The following is a 22,204-nucleotide window of genomic DNA, read 5'->3' as shown; positions in this document are numbered from 1 at the left end:
ACCAAAGTACTGCCGGAACTGGCCACACTTTTGTTCCTGTGACAATACATCTAGACGATCACCCTCATGGCAGGAAAGGTTTGTTTTGGCTTACAGTTTGAGGCTTCAGTCCGTGTTTAATTGGCTCTGTTGTTTTTGGTATCTATGTTACAGAACAATACTTATAATTGTATGGTGAAGAAAAGCTCTTCTCTTCCCAGTGACTCGGAAGTAGAAGTCGGTGTCTGAGGGGTTCCTATAACCTCCACAAGGTCACACCGCCAAGGTTCTAACATCTTACAGCAGGCCCAACCTCTTAAAAGTTCTCCCACCTCTCAATAGCAACTCGATAGTGACCGGATAGTGACCTTTGACATAAAGACCTTTGGTGGACACTTGGGATCCCAATCTTAACAGAGAAGATAAGGGATTTAGTGTGCATGCCATATGTTACAAGAACTTATTTTCTCACTTTTAGGCTAGAAAAGAAAAGGCTTCTTGGGGTTTATGGCTTGGGAGTTGAACTATGAAGAATGAATGCAATTCTGATAATCACGTGAAGTGGGATGGTCAGCTAATTATGATGACCTTTAAGTTCTACAGATGTGCTGGCATTGAAGTTCCGAATTTATGAAGTTTTGAATTCCCACAGGAAGTTAAATCATTATGAAGCTATACAACCTCATGCAACCTGGGAGACTTGAGTAGGGCTGCATGTACTTGCTGGGCTCATACAATAAATCTTAATTACTAGAGTATACTGGTATAGAAAATACCTCCTTAGCCCTTGGAAGTGAGGAAATTTTATTGCAGAGAAAAAAAAAAGAAACACTTGTATACTTAACCATCTCATTACAAAAACACCTCAAAGAGGTGCAATAATTGACGAAGGTCACTTGAGCAAACACAACAGAAAGCATGGAGTTAGAATCAAGATAGATTTCTATATCCCTTATGGTAATATTTATTGACATCATGAAATAAAAAACATTGTATTCTCATGCCCCATTTTTCGGGGTAAGATGCTTTTAATATTGCTGTGAACTTGCACACTGAGGTAAGTTTGAAGGAACAGAAAATGGACCAAAGACAGGAAATGCTTTAGAAGTCGGCACCCACAGAAAGAACACGTGGAGTACTCTGCACCTGTAAAGAAGACCCTGGCAGAACTCCCAGCCTGGTACCTCAGTCACCTATAGCAGAGTGGGGGAGGAAGACAAGAGAGTGAGGAGATACCAGTGGAGAGAGAGACAGCAGAGTGGAAAGAGAGTGGAGAAAGAGAGCGAGGAGAGGAAAGGAGAGAGAGACGTGCTCCTAGCCCAGAGAGAGGTACCCTTTGTCTGACAAACCCTGCAAGGGAAGCCTCCTGTAGCCGCCCCGCGGTTCCCACCTCCAAGCATCTGCGGAGCGGCTAGGTGGAGCCCGCGCCCACGGAGCCCTCGCGGACTCCAGATCCGGGTTTTGTTGGCCACCCCTTTCTCGGGCTAGAGCCCCCCTCTCCGGTCCTGGGAGCTCTCGCGCCTGTCACCCCGCCGGTGGCTCACTCCGGCCTCGGCTGCGTTGGCCGCCAGCGTGCACACTGCCTGTCTGCGGGCGCATCGTCCCTCTGCCTGCTCGGCCCGCAGCGCTCGATCTGTTTCCCAGGAGCGGGGATGCAGATGGCACGGCCGGGCCGGGAAGGTGCCACCGCCGCCGCCGCTGGCATCTCGCGGACTGCGCGCTGCCTCCGCTCCCGCAGCTGCTGCCGCCGCCACCGCCTGTGACTCGCCCCCCTCCCCTCTCTTTCTTCTCTTTTATTTATTTATTTATTTTGTTGGCCTCAGTCCTCTTCCTCCGGGTGTGCGCGCGCGGGCTGCACGGTGTGCTGTGGCAGGAGCTCACCCGTGTGTCTGTGTGTGAGTGCGCGCGCGCGGGGGACAGCGTGTGCGTGTCTGGAGGGCGCCCCGAGCCTCAGTGGCTCCGGGGGAGTCCAGCAGAGAAAAAGAACCGAAGCCGGCGGCCGCGGCGCTTGGCGGTGACGGCGGCGGCTCGGAGCCCGGGCCGCGCGATGAAGCTCCCGCATGCCCGCAGCTACCCGGCACGGCCGGCAAGCTGATCGGCCACCACCACCGGAGCTCGGGGATCACCACCCCCGGCAGGCACGCAGCCCTCGGCGGCCCGGCGCCCGCTCTGCCCGCGCGTCCACGCCGTGCACCGGGGAAGGAGTTGCGCGGCTGGCTCCGGGGCTCTCCGAGCGGGTTGCGGGCGGCAGAGCGGACCCTCTACAGCCGGAGCACCTCGGGGGCAACAAGAGGAGGACGGCGAGCAGGGCTGGGCGGAGAAGCCACTACTGGTCCTCGCCGCTGCCCCTACCTATCCCCTCCCTCCCGTTCGGAGGCGGAAAGGGGAGGACGAGGAAGAAGAAGAAAAAGAAAGAGAAGGGGGGTGGGGTGGGAGAACTGGATATAAAGATCGGCTTGGGGGGGGATGGTGGAAGATTTTTGGTCTCCTCAGCAGCGGCTTTTCTTGCGGCGGCGGCGGCGGCGGCGGCAGCGGCAGCAAGAGAAGGAAAGGCAGCCTTAGCTATGACTGCCGCATGTTAATAGCTCCCGCTTGGGTCCGTGGGCTGCAGCCGGAGACACAGCCTGACTCCGAAGTTGTGCAACTGTGCCCTGGGAGAGACATTTGAACCCTCCTTCTCTTTGCTCCGCTTTTGCCCCCTGGGGCGTGTGAAGCGAGGAAACGTAAAGGAAGACAAGCATTTGGCTTTCCCGGCTTCCCCTTTCTCCATGGCTGTGTAGAAGAAGAAAGGAAAGAGACACTTTTTGTTGTTTCTTTGACTGGGGTCTCCACCCTCCAGCCGTCTCTGCGTTTTGATTATCATTCTTTGCTTGGTGTGGCTGGGGTGTCTACGCTGGGGCCGGTCCAGCTTTTTTTTTCTTTTTCTCTTTCTTTCTGTTTTTTTTCTTCTTCTTCATTTTTTGCCCTGGGGCTCAATGGATGGATTGTGGAAAACTGTACCGGGTTGCAGGTTGTTGAGCAACTGATGGGACCATCTCAGGGACCGGCGATTACGAAAGGTAATTTATTCTTTGCACTCTTCATAACAGCGGTCGCCCAGCTCGGGCGCAGGCGGCGGCACCCGCTGGGCGGGCAACTGAGGGGGGTGCAGGGTTCACGTACACTCACCCTTCCACTCACACATTCGCCTTCACACACTCGCCCTCACACGCACACTCATCTGATCGTGATCTGGAGCGGGAAGGGAGCCTCCTGGCTGGTGGGCGCTGGGGTTTGGCACGGGTTCGAGGTTCTACCAGCTACTGGGCGATATGATGACAGAGGCTGGTGTAGAGCAAAGGAAAACCCGCGCACTGGCAGTCGCACGCGCCGAATGACAGGAACGAATCCCACCCCGAACATTTTCCCTCCCTTGTCATCCTAATGTTGTCCTTTAGTAGGGGCAGAAATCAACCAAGGGGGCGCCTTTTCTCCGCTAGTCTCAAGCAACTCGAGAGGTGGGAACGGGTTGGAGGACGAACAGGGACCCGGTGAGGAACTCAGTCTGGGGTGATGGAGAATGCAGGGTGGTGAGCTTGGCGTGATCCTCCCTGGACGTCTGGTCTGCTTTGGAGCATCCAAGGTGGCCGGGCTTGCCCAGGTCGCTCCCTTGAGAAGTGGAACCGCGTTGCTTCCTCTCGTGTGTCCCCTCTTGTGTGTCCCCTTCACGGCAGTTTGATTTAGACCGGAGTGCCTAGGCTTTGTAAGGCTATTATGGTTGGAGAAAGCTACCACTTTTCGTGGCTGGCACAGGGGTAGAGCTGTGCTGAGAGTGAGCACCGGTGTAGAGAGGGTGTTCAATGGTTGGGGCGTCCGCGGCGCCAGGGTGCGGTGGGCAGAACAGTGGTGGCCTTGGTGGCAGGTTACAGGTAGAAGAGTGGGCATCTCAGTGCTTCGCTTGGGAGATGGATAGTCTCTGAAGCGGAGCGCGTGGACCGCTACCCAGCCTCTGCTTCTACCCGGGAAGTGGCGGCTGAGCATGCCAGATGTCCAGCAGTACTGCCCTGTGTTTGTAGGGGTAGTAGCCAGGGGTCGCCGTCTGTGTTATCTGTGTGTATAAGATTCTGCGCGCTTGGGGTGGCAGGGAGACCTGTGTAGTGATGGGTGACCTGAAGCTACTTGAGTAGAGCTTGCTCATATAAATCGCTTGGGATCAACTTAGCTGGAAAATCTGGTTTGAGGAGGCCCAGAGGGCCCCTGGTAGGGTTGCAAGCAAGCCTAGTGGCAGATTCCCTCTCCCCTGGAGATGTGTGCAATGCTTGGAGTCGCTGGTGCAGCGCCCCACGTACTCCAGATTGGCCTTGATGGGGACCTGCTCCAGCAGTCACCTCTTGCAGATTTGCGGTAATCAAGTCTAGCCTGCATAAGCTCTGGTCTTATCTGACCATTCTCCTTGTCCGGATAGAAACGTGTGGTGCTTTTATTGATGACCAGTGATAGAACAGTTGGGCGAACTGGAGGCTTGGGAGCCTCCTCCCGGGTGTCTCCTCTCTGAGGCTCCCGTGCTCCCTGACTGCAGTAGTTAGAGAACATTGTAAACAACAGTGTAAGCATCTTTGCCACTGTCTCACTCAGAGGCTAACCTGCTGGTGTCTGGTGTGTTTACTTTCCTGGGCGAATTACTCATTAGGAAGTATAAGACTGCTCGCCCCTCTGATTCTACATTTTTGCGGCCAGCTGCTGGGGAAATGAGGAGACACATAGACTCTGGCAGGAAGGAAAAACGCCTTCTGTGTTTTGCTCTGAAGTAAATGGGAGGTCTGCTAATTTTGGTGTCATATGGGCTGTCATCGCTAGTTAAAGAATGCCATCGTACAATCTGCAAGGAAACACTTTAGTGATTTTACATTTGGAAAGTCAGCTGCATTTGTCTATGAGATAACAGAGGTTAGCCAGACCCCTAACCCATTTTTCAATCTGGAATGGTAACTAAGTGATCAGCAAGCAGTTCTGGCGCCCAATTTATCTGTATTCGGGTTACAAGTAGAATTGCCAGTTGTTTTCCAATGTAACCAACAGAGGATACCAGATAATTTGCGTATAAATCAAAAGGATGTTTATGCTGAAATCCCTGTCAGCATTGTATTTTTCTGTTTATTTCTTTCTTTTCTCTTTAAGTAATGGGAGAATGGGTGACAAATGCACAGAGATAAACACATTTTAATAAACTTATGCTTGCAAAAATAACTACTTTTAAAATACAATAATTAAAATGCTTTACATTACCTATTGTATATTATTACTTCTAACTACTTTGATGTTTGTTGAAAATGGTTATGACCTAGTTTATTTTAAAGAATTCTTTTTTTGTAAATGTGTATTTTATTTTTAAGTACACTTATATTATGGTTTTGACCACTTCACAGAGCATAGGATTCAAAGGACTAGTACTGAATAATCTTGATGAAGTTGTATTTTCTAAGATATTTACAAGAAAGCAACCCTGATCATAATAAAAAATAAAAAGCCTAGAGATTGAGGGCTTAACCCCCTAGAATCTTGTTTCCTATAGTTTGTTCCTTTCTGGGGGGGGTTGTGTGAAAGTCTCTGTACTTGCAAACATTTCCGAGGACTGAAGTGTGCTGTGTTCCCTCCCCTTTCAGCAGCTCTCAGCGATTTGCAGTCTTGGTGCTGGAAGATCCCATCAGGTCCGTTCTCTGCTACTCAGCAGCATGTGTTTCCTAGCAGTCATACATTCCACAGGTCCTGATGTCATCAGGGCGACTCTGTCAATGCAGTGCCCTGTCTGAAGGTGAATATTCAACAATCTGCCACTCTGAGTTGTATGGGTGAGCAGAGTCCTTCTAGAGACCTGGAGTAGGAGGAGTCATGAGTACAAAAGCTTGTGTGAACTATTTAATTTCTTGATGTAGACATGTTAGGCTGCATCAGGCCTCCCTGGCCAGAAGAGTGATCAACCAGACAGCCAGTGATTTGTCAACTGGGGAAATGCTTTTGATGTCTCAGTTTAGATTGCCTAGCACGATGCTTATGCTTGAGATTGAGAGTCCTGCTGAAAAATATGAATGGAAAGTCTTTCAGAAATAATTTTCTTAATGATATTCTTCTTGCAGTTTGCAGATATACTCCCTCCCTCCTCCCTGCCTGCCCCGGAGGGAATAATGGCCAGTGTGGGACTTACTGGCTCCAGCTGCTGTGCCGGGCATTGTTTCTAGTATTCAACAACAAGCAACATTGTTATGGACTTGATTTACCTGTGATTCACAAAGAGCTATAGCCACGAAAACCATAAGTCGTAGATTTAAAAAGAGTATAAGATCACAAAGATTGAAGTTAGTCAAACCATAATGCAGAACCTAATTTTTTTTTTTTTTGATCTGATCTGGACCATTTTACAATTTGCTTGAAACTCTTGGAAAAGGGCTGCCAAATGAAAAAGGACTCTGACTGTTGAAAGGAATGACTTTAGTTTCGGAAATCAGCAAGGAAACTGAGTGTGATTTTTGTATTTAGAATCATGCACTAATTTTGAGAAATACTGGGATGCTTTAACTTAGCCTGGTGTGAGTGTTGCTGAGAATGTTTGGGAGGAAAGGCAGCTTGGCTTAACCTAAGTTTCACAAATGGCTCTTTTACCTTTGATTCCTTAGATTTGCATTGCATTCAAAACATGCGTTTGTTCACTGAGGGTGGAATGAAGCTGTGTTGTAACTTACCTGAGTTTGCCTCTTAGGTCATATGTATTCTCAGATGATTGTTGCATTTGTGTTCTTTTGTTTTATACAAATGCATTTGCTTAATGAACGCCTTGGTTTGTGAAAAGAAAAGCAGTCACATTCGATTTTTTTTTTGCTGTTTTCTCATTCATCCACACATATACACAGTAACTATGTGTGCATGCACATGGTTATGGAGAATTTAATTTTTTGTGAAGAAAACTCCAATATTTCATTCATTGTGAACTTGATACTGATGCTTCTATACATTTGAAAAGCTAGTATGAACTTGTCTGAACTTAACATTAATGATTTGCATGCTGTGCCGTCCCCCTCCAACCTCAAAATGTGTCAAATAACTTTCCTAATCTAGATAGTAATAAAGTTAATTTGACATCATAAGTAGCCAAATGTAATGATTTTCTTAGAATTTTGAAATGTACTCATTCATTGACAAAAAAATGTAAAAACAGATAATTAGTTATTTTACTCTGAAGCAGCTGAACTCTATTTATTTTGTGGGTGGGTGTAGTCCTGCCTATATTTTATCATAGCAGATTGCTGTAAGCCTTTTCTTCTTTTTTCCCCCTGCCTGTGGTAGAACTTGAACCCAGGGCTTTCTATGTGCCAGTCTGTTACATTAGGGGCTGCTTGTTGGGGTTTCTGTCCTGCCCAGTTCCCACAGTCATTTAGCCTCCAAAGAATCACACAGAAGTCAACATTAGATATAAACTGATTGGCCCATTAGCTCAGGCTTCTTATTAGCTCTTATCACTTATATTAACCCATTGTTTTTATCTATGTTAGCCACATGGCTCAGTACCTTTTTTAGTGGTGCAGGTCACATCCTACTACTTCTGTGATCTGGGTAGGATTGCAGAGGGAGCTTCCTTCTTCCCAGAATACTTTTCATCACCCCGCCTCTACTTCCTGTCTGGTTTACCCAACTATACTTCCTGCCTGGCCAATCAGCGTTTATTTAAAACATGATTGACAGAATACAGACAGTTCTCCTGCACCACCAGTCAAGCAAGTGCTCTATGTTCCTAGCTTCAGGGTCTATACATACTAACAGATAATGAAATTATTCATGTCTTGCTATGTTCTATTGACATTATAAAAAGAAAATTAACTTTAATGTTAATGAATGTCATCTTAGGAGTAAGTACAGACTAAATGAAGTTAAAATTTTTGCCTACGTTATTCAAAAGTTTAAATGGAATAATGTTAATGCCAACCCATTTCATGTTAAAAACTGTCTTTAGGATGGAGAAGCAAGTCTTCCATACTAACAGCATCCGTCTTGTGAAATCTGCAGTTCAGTTATTGTGTCGAACCGAAAATGTTCTTAGACCAGTGCTTTCTAAGTGTGTTTCTAGGAACTCAGAGGCCATGAGATCCCTTCAAAGATCTGCAAAGAGAAAAAACATCTTCATAGTCATACTCCCACGTTATTTGCCTCTTCTTCTCCTTTGAAAACTTGTACACTTGAGATTTCCAGAAGGAATGTGGTTCATGATGACATCATTGTTCTGCTGCTGAATGGCATGTGCATTTACGTGCTCCTGCCATCTATGAAACATCTAGCTTACTAACACATGAGCAGTGATCGTTTCAGATAGCATATCCATAAAACACCTTGCATCATTCATTTTACAGAATGTAAAGGAAGACTGAGACCCTCATACTTTCCCCACATCTGCCTCTATTACACATAACTGTCACCCAATATGATCATAAAAACGAACATCTATGAAGAATAATCAAGTTCAACTCAAGCTTCAGAAACACAAGCAGGTTGGACATATTGTATTTACTAGTTACTTAGCATTCTTGTTATTCTGTTCCTCAGCATTCTGTGAGAAACTTGATGTTTAGTGTTTTTGTCAGCATCTCCAGATCTGCTGACCAGCACTTGGATGGTTGCAGAGAGTCATAGAACAATCCAAATCCACTCAGATGGAGTAGTTCATCTTGAAAAGCAGCATGGTGTAGAGATAAGGAGAACCTTGTGTTTATCTACAAGTTGGGAAGCTGTTTGCCTTGGGGCAAGGCATTTATTTGATCTTACTTTACCTCAGTTTCCTACTTTATCCTAATGAGATTGACAGTTTTATCCCATTCACAGACTGTTGGGAGAATTTAATAGGGACATATACTGGAAGATTTGAAGACAAATTCTGAAGAAATTATAATAAATAGTCAATGATTGCTGTCTTTATTGCATCATTATTATTTTCATCATCATCATTAATACTGGATCTCCCAAGAGTCCTAGGGAGTGTTAATCAATTCCTTATGTGATTCAGATATGCAGTTCTGTTCCACATCAGTCCTTCAGAATATGTACGAAAATCTTGCTAAATTATTTTTTTTCATGTAAAAAAATAGTCCTTACTTTACTCTTGTACCTTACAACTCATGGGGAGCTGTTGACATTTTTGTCATTGAAGAAATTAATAGAACCCCTTTGTCAGTATGAGTTAAAGCTGAAGTTGGGTAGTGTGAATGCTCAATCAAAACTAGTTTCAAAGACCCTAATTGAATATTTATGCATCTTGGGAATTATTAGGGAGGAAATCACTTTTCTGAAGTGATATCAAGACGACTCACTACACACTTAATCTGTTAATCATTACCTAAGCACCACAACAGGCCATGTCAGTGAAAAGGATCCTTGGGGTAATTATATCCTATGGCTCAGTCTGTATGAGAGTGGTTGAAATGCCTAACTAATGGTGAAAGAAGCTTTGCATATAAAATTAGCTTGACTAGGTGTTAAAGTTTAGCTAGAGACTGCTATTTCTTATGAGTCTAGTTTTTGGACATATACTGAGAAGTGTGTGTGTGTGTGTGTGTGTGTGTGTGTGTGTGTGTGTAGACTATACCCATTTTTGCATGTTTTCTATGGAGCTCTGTAAGTCTGAGATCAGACCTATCACTGTGAATTCAGTACTATTATATGCATTGTCCTTAGCACTTGGATCAATGCTTTCACAGTTTTACAGGAATTAAATTGTACTGCATAGATATGGAGAACCAAAAACTGTTTTTAGTTATGAGCTCTTCAGAAACGGCCTTTGGAATGCAGGCACCTGATTATACTCTTCAGCATCCACAGATCTATCTCCTCCAACTCTATGTGAGAAACAAAGTAAATTCACATTGGTGGTTTGGGAAGAAGAATAAAAAGTAAATATAAATGTGTTTGCTCTCTTCTCAAGGGAGTATTTGACTCATGGTACCTGATACTATCAATCATAGTGTTATTAGAAATATCCTTGAGTACAATCATTATAAAAACACAGCTAAAGCAAATATCATTTTCTTAATTGAGGAGTTACTGATGATCTGTGAAAGCACATTGATGATTTGTTAAGCAGTTAAGAAAATTTGGGGTCTAGTATTTTTCTTACTGTTCTTTCTTTTATCTCTCTTTTGTTAAACATTTAAATTTTCATTTCTGAGTGCTTCCTTTCAACTAAAAATGTTAAGTTCTGCTACTAATTCCTTCACCCCATATAATCCTGACCAGGAAAAAAAAGTCTTTTTGACATTAACCTAGCACTGGCACTATGCTTGAAGATTGACTTTAAATCATGAAAATAACCATTTAACTTAAAACATTTCAAGTTAAACAGCAGAACTTCTTTTCACAGGGTGTCAACAGCTCTTTAAGAATTAACTGCCTCAATGTTGTAACCAAATCAAGTCATCATCCACTTCCAAGATTTACAGATTTCCCTGCTTTTGAAAGATTTATAATCCAAAAGTACAAGTACTCATAAGATTGCTATACATGAATTATGCAATGGAAACTTACAATTCAGAATCCAAAAATTGCCTTAAAGTCTAGAAGTATCGAAAAGCTCTTAAATAAGTCCTGAGTTGAGAATGACTCCTGTGACTGTTGCCAATAAGAGTTTCTCCTCCTCTTCCTCCTCTTCTTTTCTTTCTCCTCCACTTCCTCCTCCTCTTATTAACGTGTGACTCTTCTAGCTTTTATGTGGAGAAGAAAAATCTACAACATAACAGCTTATGAAGATGTAGTGGGGGACAAAACCAAACCAACAGCCTGCACGTCGAACAATTGACTTGCTAAAATGCAGCACGCTTAAGTGTTTGAAAGTATGACTCAAGAAAATGAAAGCCAAGTTAAAAAACAAAACCAAATCCCTGACAGCCCTTTCTGTTTGATCAGCCTGTGTTGCTGTTTATGCATCCCGCAGAGACAGAGTGTGTTACTATTCAGGACAGCCCCCAGTGGCTCACAGTAGCCTGAGCCTGTGAGAATAGGGGTGAGACTCAGCCCAGTTTTTGATGTTCTGCTCGGGTGGGTAACTTGAATACTAAAATGCATTCCATTGACAGCTGACCCTGTGAGAGGGTTTTCAACAGTCTCCTGTTTTGTTTTGGTTTGGTTTCATTCCCCCTTCTTTTGCTCAAAGCTCTTCCAAATAAAGACTTTTGGTTGAGAGGAAATGGGCCTGACTGATGGTCATCTTTCCACATGAGATTTGATTTCTGGCAGGCAAGGGAGCCCTCAGCTGATTTACATGAGCATTTTCTTTCCTTCAAATTTTTGGTGTTCTTGATTTGTCAAAGGCTAATGGTTGTTGCTTGAACCTTGGACTCAGAATACAGATCATGACTTCATAGAATGGACAAAGAACCTATTGAGAAATACTTTTGTTTAACACAAGGCATGTGTATGTCTGTTGCTTTTCTTCTTTACAGGGTCTTTAGAGGTTCAATAGAAGTTTTTTAGGGAGTTTTATTTCTATTGAGAACAATTGACTATGGAGGCCGAACTGAGGCAACTATTTCCTTTAACAATAATACAGTCTTTTCAGCTTAGGAAACGTTCAGTTAAATGTCTCTTTCACTTTCCACAACTTTCTGACAGTCAAATGTTTCAGAGTCCTTCCTAAATGATGAACATTCTATGACAATATCTCAGCTAGGATGTTTGTGACCATTCAATGTGGAAAGCTTAGATGACATGTTATATTTAGTTATTGTTATTTCTTTGAATTGAGAAGACACTTCAAGTTTTAGGTTGAAATGATTACTTTACTGGGAGGTCACCATGTTTTTTTTTTTGGTAAAAGTTTCTTTGCCTAAGTCAGTATTATTTAGCATATCCTCCCCTCCTGAGCTTCTGCTTTAGTTATAAGCCCCTGCCTAGTCTATCACTTGCCCCTTACTGTATGTTTAGAAGTTTTGGATTTTGCCACATTTAGAATTAGATAGTTAGTTTTTAGAGCTGTTTACTATAGTTTAGTAGGCCCAAGCAGAAATCCTGCTGTCTGAACCACCTTCTCTTCTTAAAATTCAAAACTTACTCAACTACCAATATGAAGCCATGGGAGAAAATTCTTCACCTGACACTAAATGCAAATTCATATATTAAAAATGTACATTCAGACAATATGCATAGGAATTACATAGGAAGCATGAAGGATTTAACATTTATACTTGTGTATCTTTTCCGGATACCTCACTATACACATGCAGATATTAAGCAAAAAGCAAATATTCAAACCGCAGAGCAGTTTGAATAAGTCCAAGCAGTTTGGATAAGGAATACCACACCTGTATTACCTGGAAAGCAGAGTCAGTAAAGATGTTCCATTTCCTCTGTGGATGGGAAGAAAATGAACTTGGATGGGAAGACTCAATTGAGATCAGATGATTCCCCACAGAATAAAGAGGGCAGTTCATATCATCTGAATGTCCACTGTAGTGATCCTTTATTAAAGATAACAAACCATCATTAGAAAACTGGCTAGGAAAACCATTGTCTGTAAGTAGTTAGAGTAATCTTGTACTACGGTTCCATACATACTGTACCCAGAAAACCCAATAAGATCATGCAACTCAGGGGTTAGGAATTTTCAACCTTTGTTCGGAAACACCTGCTGTTGCTGAAACTGTGTCACAGGTCATCAAGGCTCCGCATATGTGAACCCCCATTGAACACTGAAAGATGTCATTTACAGAAGAAATTTGCCTTTTTTTTTTTTCGTTCAGTGTTCTCAAGTTGCTATGAGGTCCAAAGAGCAAAGTGAACTCAGGTTTGGTCAGAAGGTTGGCTTCTTCTTGGGTAGTGTTTACAATCCAGAGAACAGTGCTGTTCTTCCAGGTTTTAAATACCTTATATAGGCACCAAGTACACCTCTGTGAACAGGATTTCCCAGAGGTCTGGCCAGACAGTCCTCAGGATGGAATTATCTCGTGTTTGAGTTCCACGAAGTCTGGATATCTTTATAAATAGGAACACATAGTGAACCCTTGGTGAAGATGGCATAGAAGGAAAAAAAATATCCTAACAGAGACTGGAGAGACAAAATTATGGTGTGGGAATAAACACATCGTAAAATAAATGCAAATGAAAGTAAAAGAAGGATTAGTATGTGTTTATGGATATGTATCCATCCGTCTGTTTGAGCATTTACACTGGCTAGTGCATTGCCCATTATGTCTTGCTTCAGATGGAAATGCATGTTTATTCAAGTAAACCTTCTGTTTAGAGACAGACTCTTCAAATATATAGCAAGTGGGATGTTTCAAATAATTGAGGCTAAGTAACTTCATCTTTATGCAGTGACTCTAAGGAAGCTTTATCTCAGTATATCTAATACTAATGCTTTCAAACGACAGACATTAAATCTATTTCTACTATGTCAACCTCAGAGCCTGAACGAACAACCGAGGTAAAGTGGTACTCTAAAGCTTTGTTTATATGAGTGTAGGGTAGTAAATGTATTGCTCTTTTTGTGTATGTGTGCGTGGGCATGCCTGTGTGTGTATGAATGTAATGTATGATGATGGGTAAATTTATGCATACTACATATGTATATATCCATAGAGGATATAAGAGAGCATCACATGCCCTGGTACTGAAGTTACAGGTTGTTGTGAATCCATGTGGGTCCTCAGAATCAAATCCTAATCCTGGGAGAGCAATAGACACTCCTGAGACCTCTCTCTAGCCCCCAACTTATTTTTTTTGAGAAAAGGTCTCATTGTGAACCCGAAGCTTGCCAAGTTGGCTAGATTAGACGGTCAGTAATCTTCCATATCCTCATTCCCTCCTGCCTCCGGCACCACCTCTGTCTACCAAATGGTGACATTACAGGCTCACAGCCACCTTGTGGTAGTAAGCACTTTACTGACTGAGCCATCTCTTCAGATCATATTGCCTTTTTTTCTTAAGTTTCTCGTTCAGGCTGGCCTTGAACTCTTCCTTCTCCTGCTGCAACATCCCTATTCTAGGCATGTGCCACCATATATAACTTCTGTTTTGTTTTTATTTAAATTGGAAAGTTATGGTTCTTTTTATTTTTTTGTACTAACTCGGTTTAAGTAGTAACATATGAAGACAATTTAACAGAAATCTTAAAGGTTAATAGAAGTTTAATTAGAAGAACTCCCTTGAATAGCAACCTTCGTTATTGCTACACAGGTCCCTAAAGAAGAAAGAGCATTAGAAATCATTATGCTATCAACATTGTGTTTTGGTGATTTGATGGTATTAAGCAAACTTTGGAAGCATTTCCTTTTTTGGTGCATTTGATTAAATATGTGATCTTATCTTGGTGAAGCAGCCTGCTGTGCTGCAGACAGTAGTGTTCCGAAATGAAATTTGCTCAGAGCCTCTGAGCAGACATTTATTCAATGAGACCTTTCTTGAATAATAGATGATAGTGAGATAGCAGTAGTGTGCCTGTGTGTTTTGTGTATGTGTTCTCCCTTGAAATTAGGGAGGGTGGCGACAGAGCAATAGCAGCATAAAAGGTAAAGGAACCTGAGGGAAAGCATCAGGTTTATAAGTGACATATGAGCCCACTTGATTATCAATAGACAGCATGGTGTGTGAGAAGTCACAGTATAGGGTCAGAGGACACTGCTTGTCATTCTTTATTTCTTTATGGGTGTTAGTGTGGAATTAATTTTTCACTATTGTTTCCGTGAGTTTTATTGATGCTTTTTGTCTCATTGAGTTCTGGTAATAGCTGAATTTTGACTCTCATTCATTTTTGCCTATGGTACCTTATTGGATATTTTGAAGATCATATTTCAGTTATATTTCATGATTCCATAACATACTCACTCTGAGCATTGGTAACAAAAAATTAAGGCAGAAACCATTTAATATGTTAATCCTCCTTATCTTAGTTTGGGCGATTATTTCTGTGATGGAACATCATTACCAAAATAAATTGGGAGGAAGGGGATTATTTGTCTTATTGTTTCATATCATCATTTGGATAAAGTCGGGACGGTAACTCATGGAGGAACTCGAAGGGAGGAGTGGTGCAGAATCTATGGAGGGATGCTTTTACTGACTTGCTCCCCCTGGCGTGCTCAGTCTGCTTTCTTATAGAATCCAGGACAACTAGTCCAGGGGTGGTCCCACCCACAGTAGACTGGACCCTCTCACATCAGTCACCAAGAAAATGCCCTACAAGCTCGCCTGCAGGCAATCTTATGGAGGCATTTCCTCAGTTGGGGCATTCTTCTCTCAGACGACTCTAGCCTGTGTCAAGTTGACATAAGAGTAGCCAGCACACTCTTTGATTCACAATACTCACAGAGTTATTTTGAGCTTGCATTTTAATATCAAGTGCTGACATTGATATTCTGTGTGTGCTTCCTGGAGCCGAGATTAAAGTATATGTATGCAATTATAACATTTTCTCCAACTTCTAAGTGCCATTAATAGTTTTGAAAGCATCATTTTCAATACTATAACATATTCCTTAATGTTGATAGATTTATCTATATACTGACTTATTCATATTGGCTGTTATTTTTATTTTTGGCTACGATAAATGATGTCACAATGAATATGCTAATGCTGAAACCTTGGTTGGTTCTCCACTTGTTCTGTGGCTCAGATTCCTGGCATCAGGTCAGAGAGAACATCACAGTCTGTTAGTTTTCACATGTGAGAGGGTGCCTTCTGGGTCAGTGGTACCCTGAAAGTTCTTTTTGTTGTAGGAGGCCGCTTGTTCATTCCCAGCTGTCTACAGTATCTTTCTTTAGAGTTTCTTTTACTTTAGTTAGCAATTATTAATTTTTGTTATGTAACGTAGTGTTTTGTCATTTTTTTTAGTGATATTTAGCAGTTACTGACTTGCCTGTATACCGGAATATAAAAGCCAGGGTCAGTCCGTCCATGATAAAGAAGGGGATTTCCTGGATATTTTAATATTTGAGTAGGACTGTGGATTATGACTTTACTGTTGGGACTTTCCTGAATAGGCCCCTTATCTCCTCAATTCTTTGAAGCTGTCATTTTACAAAACTCAGGTTTTACCAAACTCTTAATGGAACGCTGAACTGACCATTTGATGTATCTTTGAAAATTCAAGTATGAGAAATCAGAGTAAATGACCAGTAAGCACATTTAAGGTAGATATGATGTGTATGAAGAAACAGAGAATTCAATGAATTAAAGCATTGAGGCTTACAATTTAGTGAATGTGAACGTCAGTATTGTTAGACATACATATGATTATAGAGATCTGTACGGAGAAATGTATTAGCAACAAAATTTAAGGTGTTCCACACAGTGCTTACAATGTGTGTTTTGTAATTTGTACACTGTTACAAGGCCTTCTTAACTTTGATTCTGTTAACTCTGTTTGAGTGTGTATATGAGTATGTGTGCCTGTGTGTATGATTATGTGTTTGTATGGTATTATATGTGTGTGAGTGTGTGTATGATTATGTGTTTGTATGGTATTATATGTGTGTGAGTGTGTGTATAAGTATGTGTGTGTGATAGTAACTAACAGTACTATTTTAAATGATGCTTGTGGGACCTCTCTTTCCTTTTGTGAACATGCACATTTCAGGTACAGTTCCAGGAGACAGCGGAATTTGGTTTCCTTTCCTTCTCTGTGTTTTGTGTAACTCTGCGCCAGAACATATTTATGAGACAGATTACAATGCTTGATAAATAAATGATTGTATAACTGCATGGCTGTGCTCTGTGGATCTACATGAATCAAATGAACACAGATGTAGGTCTTAAAGTTTCTGTGGGAAGATAAATTTAGGTGACGTTGAAAATTGCTGTTTTCTGTACTTTGGTTTCCTTAAACACTAAGCTTTGAAGAACTGGCACACCTGTCCCAAAGTGAGGTGGTGGGTGTGCAACCCACGAGACTGTCCTAAGGTGAGGTGGTGGGTGTGCAGCCCACGAGAATATCCTAGAGTGACGTGGTGGGTGTGCAGCCCAAGAAACTGTCCCATGTGAGGTGGTGGGTGTGCAGCCCACGTGACTGTCCCATGTGAGGCGGTGGATGTGCAGCTCACGCGACTCTACCATGTGAAGTGGTGGATTTGCAGCCCACGCGACTGTCCCAGAGTGAGGTGGTGGGTGTGCAGCTTGCCTGCTCTAAAGCTGTCTTCCTTCTTGCACTTCCTCTGGTTTCAGGCACATCATTGGCTTCGTGGAATTGTGTTCCAGCAATCATAAAATCCTCTGTCCCTCCCTTTTTCACATATATGTTCTTTGTCGACAGAACAGTGATGGCTTCCTTTAAAACGTCTAGAATATAAAGGAAAGTGATGAAGCTCATTCGACTAGAATTCCCTTGGGGGTGGGATGTTTCTTAGGGTAGAGAGCTTGCCTCACAAGTGTAAGGACTTGGATTCTATTCTTAACATGCATGCGTTGGGCCTGTACACCACAACACACACACACACGCGCGCATGCGCACAAAAGCACATGTGTATGCACACACAGAAACAACATTAATTATTTTTTAAAAATTGGACTATCCTTGCTTGTAAGTCACATTTTCAAAAAATCAACAAGCAATCCTCGTTTTACTCAGCAGCGTTCTTAGCATAGCTGATTTTACTCCGACATCCTCCTTGAAGGGCCAGTGCGTAGTATTGTGTGTGGTATTTGGATATTTTAAAAAGATAAAATGGGTTATATATTCCTTTTGTAGCAGTTTGTGTTAAATGTGATATAATGAAGGTATTACATTAAAATATAGGGATTCTGATATGTTTCTCTCACAGTCTTCGGGTTTTTTTTTTTTTTCTGTGCTAAGTGAATGTTGTAAGTCACACCTGTAAATTCTAGAACTCACAGGACTGAGAAAACAGAATTGGGAGTTCAAGAAGGCCAACACTGGCTATTGGAAATACATCATCTCAGTGTTTTCTTTCCCTATTATATGTTTCTTTTTCAATAAATCATTTCAGCATTTGGTCTTGCCTCTTATATCGGCTTTCTTTCCCTCATGCTTAAATATTAAATTCATTTGAGATCCAGGGTTTGGGTCCACAGGACTATTCTTTCAAATTTTACACTTTTTCTTCTAAAAAACTGAATTGTGCACACTGAGTATTTAATGTTATTCCTTTTTCATAACTGAATTTATTTACATAAAATTTTAACTTATAAATTTTCAGTATTAAATTGTATTTAAGCTCTAGAGAAGTCGAGTGATCTTTTTTGAAAGTAAATACTTCTAGGAAAATCTAAACTACAGTGATGAAAATCTCTCTCTGATTGAATATTGAAGAGAAGAATAGAGCAAAGTTTTAGAAATCAGAAACACTGGGGGCTAGAGAGATGGCTCAGCAGTTAAGAGCATTGACTGTTCTTCCAGAGGACCCAGGTTCAATTCCCAGCACCCACATGGTTGCTCACAAATGTCTGTAACGGCAATTCCAGGGGATCCAACACCCATGGCAAAACACCAATGCACATAAAATAAAAATAAAATGATTTAAAAAAGAAATTGGAAAACCACTATTTAAAACTTTATACTGTGAAAAGTTATGGTAAATGCCTAGCTTCCTAATCTCTTAAAATAGGGGTAAAATATACTCATTTTCATTGTTATAACAAGAAATGAGCCAGCTTACACCCTACAAACTCACCAAATAAAACTCATTATTTGTTTGAATTTTTAGATTGTTATGTTTTGCTGAAGTTGATCTCTTCCCCTAATTATACTTCTGCATTTTTCTGCTATTCCCTAAAGAATATTTCCACTTAAGTTAACTTTATCATTTACATCTGTCTGTTTACCCCAGATGTTTTGCGAGGTTCTGGGGATATGGAACATATCACAGTAGAAAGATCCTCTGACTTTATGAGACTTGCAAAATGATAGAACTTAGATATCTTATTTCTTCTTTATTTAGTCAAAGTGGTTGGGCACTGGCAGTCCGTGAGAATTTAGTTGTAGTATTAGATCTTGTCCAAGGGTGGGAGTGGATGGATTTCTCAAGGCAAGTAGGAAGTCTGGGTATTAGTTCAGGGAATGCTGCTTCAGATACTGTTATCTGAAGGTCACCCCTTGAGCACAAAGTGTACCAGTGGAGGATTGAAGGGACACAGGGGAGGGAGGAAAGAGGCATTGTTTTGAATTGATTGTAGGGACACCACATTGTCATCTTACAGGGTGTGCTGGTTAGGTTTTGTCATCCTGATACAAACAAGAGTCACATGGGGGGAGGCAACCTCAGCTGAGGGTTTGTCTTAATCATATAATGGGTGTGTCTGTGGTGGTATTACTTGATTGCTGATTGACAAGGGAAGGCCCAGCCCATTGAGGGAGGTGGCAGCTCTGGGCAGGTAGTCCTAGGTTTTATGAGGAGCCACTAAGCAGCAGTATTCCCTCCTGGATCTTCCCTGGGATGCTACTTGAATTTCTTCCTGTCCAGACTGTCATCAATGATGGCCTGTTACTTGCAAATCTAAGATGAAATCAACCCTTTTCATGCTCAAGTTATTCTGATCAGTGTTTCATCACAGCAACGGTAAGCAAAGTAAGGTTCCAAGGAAATAAGGGTAGGGAATATGCATGATTTGATGAACTGATGTTGAATTTTAGAATATTGTAAAAAGTGTTTTTGCTAACCAGTAGCCTAACACTCTATTTGAGATGAGGGTGCATATAAATACTAAAAGCAAGCTGTCATAGTTTAACTTTGGCCATATCTGTCTGTGTGAATCATGGCTGGAAGGGCAACTTCTTTCCTCCAGAACCTTGGTTTGTAACTCACCTTTATCACAAACTTCCTTCCCCCTTCTATTGTCTTGTGTGTTTCAGCTTGAAGGAATCTGTGGATGTGGAGGAAGTTGGTATAGAAGTACCTTGCTAAAGCTCAGCAGTAACCACAGGAAATTAATAATGTGGGAGGAATTGAGAGGCCTGTGGTGCAGTCACCCCCTGAGCACCGTCTCTCCTCTATCAAGATCAAGGCTGTTATTAAATTTTAAGGCATTCTTTTGGTGGATTGTGATATAACTAATTTTACAGACATTTTGAGCAAATTATTTAATATTTATGATAAGTGATATATGTTCGTGAGAAGCAAATCTAGCGTAGGAGTCATTGGGCAAAATAAAAATAATTATGGTTTACAGAAGCTATCTTAGTGGAATAAATTTATTTACTGGGGGAAGTGTACTGTTACAACTCAAGTCTTCATTCACTTATGAATATATATTTGCTGGGAGATTTCTCTGTGACAGATTCAAGCACTACCATGATAAAAATCAAAATGGAAAAAGAAAAAACCCACAGCATTTCCTGAGAACTTTAACCCAGGGAGCTTAGACATGCTAGATAGCGAGCACCAGAGAATGCACAGAAATCAGTGAGGCAGATAGCTTTCCTTAAAGCAGAACACCCTAGCTTACAGGCTGGGGGAGAAAGGAGTCTGTTAAGAGTCTGAGGAGAGCACCTGGAACGGAGGGTTGGGAAAGTACATATAAAATCTGGCCCAAAACATAAGCGGGAATCCAAAGGGGACAGTAAGATTTATAAGGAGAACCCGAATGTCAGAACAGTCTAAGCCCCTCCCTGATACTGCTCAGCTTTCTACACCAGTCTTCTTCTAACCCCTTCATGGTTTTTGTTACTTTTTATTGATGTGCCTGTATATTACAGAGTTCCAACTAGAATGTCTCTTTGATTATTTAATCTGTTTTTTTTACCTGAAAGTTAATTTGCATTGTCACAAGTTAAATTATTCAATAAAAAAGTTTAAATATATATCTATTTCAAGTGCTACATAAAAGTTGTGAAGTCAGATTGGTACTACACTTAATTTAGCCAAGGGTGTTTAAACCATAAAGATGGTTTATTTTTCTCTAAGTAATTTATTTACAAATTGCATTATTGAAGTTAGTAAAGGGGATTCCTTTTTTTATGATATCTAAAACCTCAGTAGTTCATTTATCTTGCAGTGCCACAGTGGGTGGAAATCAAGGAACAAAAATGAACAGGTTGGCTATATTATTTAAGAATTCCTAAGATGTTTCAAGTTTTCTGCTTGTCATTAATATTTAAATATTTCCTTTTCTCCTTGTGTTCTGCCCCTAGAATATTCATTATTCTTTTAGACATACCATTTATATGATATTGTGACATGAAATTTATTGATTTGTTTTTGAGATAGGGTCTCACTATGTAGCTCAGACTAGATTTGAACTTTCAGTCTTCCTGATTTGGCCTCCTGAACACTGATATCAAATGTCTAGATTGAAAGTTCAAATCTAGTCTGAAAGCCTCACTAGATTATTTCATTCATTTTATACATGGATGAAATTGTAAATTCAGTTGATGGCTGGGACTGATACTGTTTCCCATAACCTAAAGAACATGGTGACTTGAATATGGATTGCTTTTGTTTTGAAAAATGAAGGTATGATATGTTAGGTAAACATCACATATATTAGGTAAACATCACACAAGACATGGTTTTAATGACTTAATATTAATAGTATGTATGCCATACATACTCGGTTATGTAAGAACTGTCTATTTGAAAAATGAGCCTTAGAGTTAAATGAAATAAAGCTAAACCATGAGACTGCCACATGGCAACTGTGCATCTTTGGGTAAGTTCTCAAGCCTCAGTTTGGTACTAGGGCTGAGTGTGTCTGCCTCATAAAAGCTTAAGAGTTAAATTAGTTAACATAATGTAATTCCATCTAAATTTTTTTGGTTGTTAGATTAAAAGTCACAACAGAGCATAGCAGTGGTTCAAGTCCCGAACCCACAACCCTGTGTATTACTTCCAATCTTGTGCTGCAGTATTGACATTGTATTATATAGCTCTTGCTTTCTGTCTTCAAGGCCTCCCATTCATTCTGTCATGTTACTTCATGTACAGCATACTATCATTTTTTTTTTATCTCAGGCTTATTCTGAAAGGAATGATTATCTAGCAATTCGTGAGATACAAATGGAAGCCTAAGTACTAGAGGCCTTGTCAGATAAGAATCCTAGAAATGCTTCTATTACTTATTTCAATTTTGAACACTTACATCCTGTAGGCATGTATACCTAATATGAATGAACCATAAAAGTACAGTTTTGTGATTAGACTTTCAATGTTTCAGAGCAGAAAAACCCTTTCTTCACCCCTAAGACATAGCTGCCTCTAAATTTTATTTTAAGAAGACGAATAAAAGCATCATTGTAGTCAAGAATTCTGTGATGGAGGATGGGGGATGA

General features: G+C 41.3%; 1 protein-coding gene across 24 annotated transcripts in view; it reads left to right on the top strand.

The window, feature by feature from the left end:
* Window positions 1-1,494: 1,494 nt before the first annotated feature.
* Window positions 1,495-22,204, top strand: part of Adgrl3 (adhesion G protein-coupled receptor L3) — a 734,954-nt gene continuing 714,244 nt past the window's right edge. For 10 of the 24 annotated variants that reach the window (XM_075942836.1, XM_075942849.1, XM_075942859.1 and 7 more), the window contains exon 1: window positions 1,497-3,038. The gene's annotated coding sequence lies outside the window, so the exon portion shown is untranslated. Of the gene's footprint in view, window positions 3,039-22,204 lie in introns of all 24 variants that reach the window. The other 14 variants (XM_075942852.1, XM_075942848.1, XM_075942851.1 and 11 more) reach the window with 4 other exon arrangements.

Source organism: Microtus pennsylvanicus, chromosome 12, assembly GCF_037038515.1.
Source record: "Microtus pennsylvanicus isolate mMicPen1 chromosome 12, mMicPen1.hap1, whole genome shotgun sequence".
In the NCBI taxonomy this organism is placed as follows: domain Eukaryota; kingdom Metazoa; phylum Chordata; class Mammalia; order Rodentia; family Cricetidae; genus Microtus; species Microtus pennsylvanicus.
The sequence above is the reverse complement of the archived record's forward strand: the minus strand, read 5'-3'. Positions and strand labels throughout refer to the sequence as shown.